Source organism: Cyrtonyx montezumae, unplaced genomic scaffold, assembly GCF_038088225.1.
Source record: "Cyrtonyx montezumae isolate F1298 unplaced genomic scaffold, pur_monq_1.0 scaffold_21, whole genome shotgun sequence".
NCBI classification, from domain to species: Eukaryota; Metazoa; Chordata; class Aves; order Galliformes; family Odontophoridae; genus Cyrtonyx; species Cyrtonyx montezumae.
The window spans coordinates 6,587,655-6,592,325 of record NW_027071948.1 but is presented as its reverse complement, the minus strand read 5'-3'; the positions used below and the strand labels follow the sequence as shown (position 1 = coordinate 6,592,325).

General features: G+C 51.1%; 1 pseudogene; it reads right to left on the bottom strand.

Annotated features, from left to right (window-relative positions):
- On the bottom strand, positions 1-939 carry LOC136049757 (olfactory receptor 14C36-like; annotated as a pseudogene).
- Between the last annotated feature and the right edge of the window lie 3,732 nt (positions 940-4,671).

Genomic DNA, 4,671 nt, shown 5'->3' with positions numbered 1-4,671 from the left:
CTAATGTTTTCTGACATAGCTGGGGATTTCCCTAATTTTTCTCAGGGCATCCTTGAGCTCCTGGTTCCTCATGCTGTAGATGAGGGCGTTCACTGCTGGAGGGACCACCGAGTGCAGAACTGGCACCACCAGGTCCAGGGATGGGCAGGAAAGGGAGGGCGGCCTCAGGTAGTCACACAGGAAAGTGCTGACAAACAGGGAGAACACAGCCAGGTGAGGGAGGCACGTGGAGAAAGCTTTGTGCCGTCCCTGCTCAGAGGGCATCCTCAGCACTGCCCTGAAGATCTGCACATAAGACAGCACAATCAAAACAAAGCACCCAAGCTCCAAAGGGACACTAACCACAAGAAGCCAAACTTCCTTGAGGCAGGACTGTGAGCAGGAGAGCTTTAGTATCTGGGGGATTTCACAGAAGAACTGGTGCACAGCATTGCCATGGCACAGTGGTATTGAAAATGTATTGGCAGTGTGCAGCAGGGAATAGAGGATGCCAGTGCCTCAGACAGCTGCTGCCATGGTGGCACAAGCTCTGCTGCCCAGGAGGGTCCCGTAGTGAGGAGGCTTGCAGATGGCAACAAAGCGCTCATAGGACATGACTGTGAGAAGAAAAATCTCTGCAGAAAATAAGAATAATGAAAAGAAGACCTGTGCAACACACCCTGTGCAGGAGATGGCCCTGGTGTCCCAGAGGGCATTGGCCGTGGCTTTGAGGAGAGTGGTGGAGATGCAGCCCAGGTCGAGGAGGGCGAGGTTGAGGAAGAAGAAGTCCATGCGGGTGTGCAGGCGCTGGTCGCAGGCTACGGCTGTGCTGATGAGGCCGTTGCCCAGGAGGGCAGCCAGGGAGATGCTCAGGAAGAGCCAGAAGTGCAGGAGCTGCAGCTGCTGTGTGTCTGCCAATGCCAGCAGGAGGAACTCGCTGATGGAGCTGCTGTTGGGCATCTGCTCTGCTGTTCCTGGGCATGGAGTGCTGTTAGGAGTGCAGAAGTTAATGACAAATCAAGACCGTCCTCAGAGACATTCAGTTTCCAAGTCCCATACCTTCACCCTCTCTGCACTCAAAGCCCTCCTCCCAGACTCTGTGCACTTAGGTTTGTCATAGAGAAAGCTGCCTGTTGGCAGGGTAAGTGTGTGTTCATGTCTGCTAAAAATGACAACAGTTTCAGCCGGTGCTGTCCTTTGGGAGAGGAAAGGCTGAAAGCACCTTAGGAGATTGTTCACGTAAGGGCAGACTGAGAAAGGAACAACGCAGGATTGTCAGAGATGTGTTCATATCTCCCAGCTCCTTTCAGATTCCTGACTCCAACCCTTTTCCCTTTCCCTAAGAACAGGAAATGGAAAATCCCTGCCTTGCCTCTCCTCTTGCAAAGCACCATTGGAAACATTCTGGGGTGCAGAGGTGCTGTGATGCTCTGCCCCAGGCAGCAGCTGTGGCAGCAGAAGGCCCCTGCCCTGCCGGGGTGCTCCTTCCCCCCACATGTCTGCTCGCAGTGCCCTGGGCAGCTCCCCGGGCAGGCTGAGTGCTGAGCCTGGCAGGCGGCAGAGTCCCTGCCCCTGCACACAGCCCCTGGGGCACAGCAGGGCCGCTGCTCTGCACGACAGCCCCGGGCACCTGCTGCACCCCCGGCTGCACAGCCTGCAGCCGTCCTGGGACACGGAGCACTCAGGGGCTGCACTGCAGCAGTGATGCCCGAAGATGAAGCAGGTCTTTTGCCATGATAAAGGAACACAGAGCACATGCAGCCTGGGCTGCCATGGGATTTAGTGATCCCTCCAGGAAAAGCAGCTTCAATTGCTTGCAGCAGGAGATTTACCGTGTTAAAGGCCACGATAATTCTCCTCCATTAAGCTCACAGCCTGCTCACATCCCACACATCCTCTAAGCTCTCTCTCCTTTCTCTCTTCTTCCCCTATCACCTGCAGATCATACCCCCAGCCTTAATACGTGGTGCACAGGAGCTGCTCCTGGGAATAACTGTCTCTCTGCAGCGCTGCCTGCTTGTATGAGCTCTATGTGTCCCAGGGGACCAGTCCAACTCAGCAGGAGAGGATGTGATTTTCTTCTCCCCTTCTCCCTGGAGATGTTCGTAGTCGCCCTGGCCAACAGCTCCTGAAAGGCTGCAGAATCATCATAGAATCCTAGATAATTGAATTGTAGCACGGCTTAGGTTGGAAGGGACTTCAGAAGTCACCTACTCCCAACCCTCCTGCCATGGGCAGAGTTGCCAGTGACTAGATCATGTTGCTTAACAACCCATCCAACCTGCTCTTGATTGTCTTAGTGGATGGGGCATCCACAATCACTCTTGAGCAATCTGTTCCAGCTCCTCACCACCTTTCATGTAAAAATTTCCATTGGAGTCACTTGCTCGAGTACAGACACTCGCTGATGACCAAGATGCCTGAGGTGCTCCTAGATGTAGGCAACATTGCCTGCAAACTGTGGTAGATAACCTCAGAGATAGCCACTTCCTTTCTGAGCATCAGCTGGGGGGCAGACAGGGAATGGGAGTATTCTTGTATCTCATTCCAAAAGGATGAGCTCACCTGAAGAACCAGATCTTCCTCTCTGCTCCATCTGTGGCATATTCTAGAGTTCAAGGCATTACAAAGCTAGGACACACCTACACCCTTTCACTGATGACACCTGAGTTTGCTCTGGGCTCTCATTTGAATGGCAGTTCCCTGGGGTTTCCAGCACATCCACAGACAGCTAGCAAATGCAGCACAGGACCTTCAGGAAAGCCATGCCCTAGGAGTGTTGGTGCTGGCTGGACAGCTCCAAGCCCCACTATGGTTCATTTAATGCCTGCGTGCCACCTTCTGAGCACCATTACCATGGGGTAGGCACAGGATCCAGCCAGACTACGTCCTGTGATGCTTTGGGAATGGAAAGATTTCTCAAGTGTCTTTACACTAATGAGAACACCAAAAATATGACTCAATGAGCTAGAAATCTTTTTGCATTTGGAGGTCTAGGGGTCTTCTTGGGTCACAGAGACATAGCAGGAGAGTTCCCACCTCTGAATTGTAAAAAAACAGGGATATGGACTCTTCACAGAGGGTGGTCAAATAAAACAAGGATAGGCTACTGCTCTCTGTATGAGAGCACACCAAGCTCTGCCTGGGGATGGTGGAGGATCCAGCTGAGAACTGATGGAAATGGCTTAAAGAGGAGACCATTGGTGTCTGCTACTGGCTTCCTGATTAGGAAGAACAAGAGGAAGGGGACCTAAAAGGGCAAACAGGAGCTTCACATTTTGAGGCCCTGTCACAGTCTGGGACCTTACTCACTCTAGCATTTTCTGGAGGGACAGCACAGCAGGGCATAAGCCGTCCAAAAGACCCCTTGATCTTCTTCAAGTGTCTGCGGTGCAGACACACAGTCTGCACACCTTGACTTCTTCAAGTGTCTGCGGTGTATAAGGCAGCAGGGTAAGGCTCTAAGAGGAATAGGAACAAAAAATGTGTTAGCTACTTGAGGACGACAACTTCCATGCACAGTATTCCAAGTACTCCAGTATTCCAAGGAAGAGGAAACCAAGTAGCAATGTCAGAAGTGCTGCAGGAATGAGAAAGATTGCCCTGGCCAAACCCAAACACAGAAAAGAAGCATAAAGGAGGTGGAAACAAGAGGTCACCTGGCAGCAATGCAGAGATTTGTGCTAGTGTACCTGCTGAGGTGAGTTTAGCAAAGCCAGAGTTGCACTGCAATTGAATGTGCCCAGGCATATCAAAGCGAGGAAGAGCTTGTGGAAATATGTAGGCAAGAAAAGGAAGATTAGGGAGACTGTGGGCCCACAGTAGAATGGAGCAGGGAACCTGGTGAGGCAGGACATGGAAGAAGTCTCTGATACTCATTTCCTTCCTGATCTCACTGTTTATGAGTTGGACTGGGCTTCCTTATACTTTAGGTGCCAGAAACAGAAGGGAAATGATGATGCAAGAAGTGGTGAACTCCAAATACCCAAGCAAACAGGATCCTGAGTTGGAAGAGCCTGATAGAAATCACAGAATCCTTGAATGGCTTGGGTTGGAAGGACCTTGGACATCATCCAGTTCCAACTCCCTTGCTGTGTGCGGGGCTGTCACACAGTAGAGATGAATGCTCGGGGCCCTTGACATCTTGAACATTTCCAAGGAAGGGGCATTCACAACTTCCTTGGGCTGCCTGTTCCACACCTGTTCCATGTCTCACATCATGATATTAGGAATGCTAGGAATTCCTTTCAAACAGCTAATGTTCTCTTTCAGTTTATTAACATTCACCATTGTCCACTTATTCAGAAATGATGTAAGCAGTCAGTCTCCACCTATTTTATATGAACAAGACCATGGCTAGAAGATGGAGGGAAAGCATTATCCAGAGTAGTGCCTCCACATTTCAGATCCTCAACACAAGAAAGATGTCAGCAAGTTGGACTGGGTTTGGCAAGGCTCAAAGCTGGAACACTTCGCGTGCAAGGAGAGGCTGAGGGACCTCGGCTTGTCCAGCGTGGAGAAGGGAAGGCTGAAGGGGATCTCACTGCAGCCTGCCAGAATGTAGAGGAGGTGATGGAGAGCACAGGCCCTTCCCCATGGTGCGTGTTGGGAGATAAAAGTGAATGTGTAGAGAGGTTCGGCCTGTGCATCAGAAAAGCATCTTTTTCATCACCAGATGATACAAGAATTGGT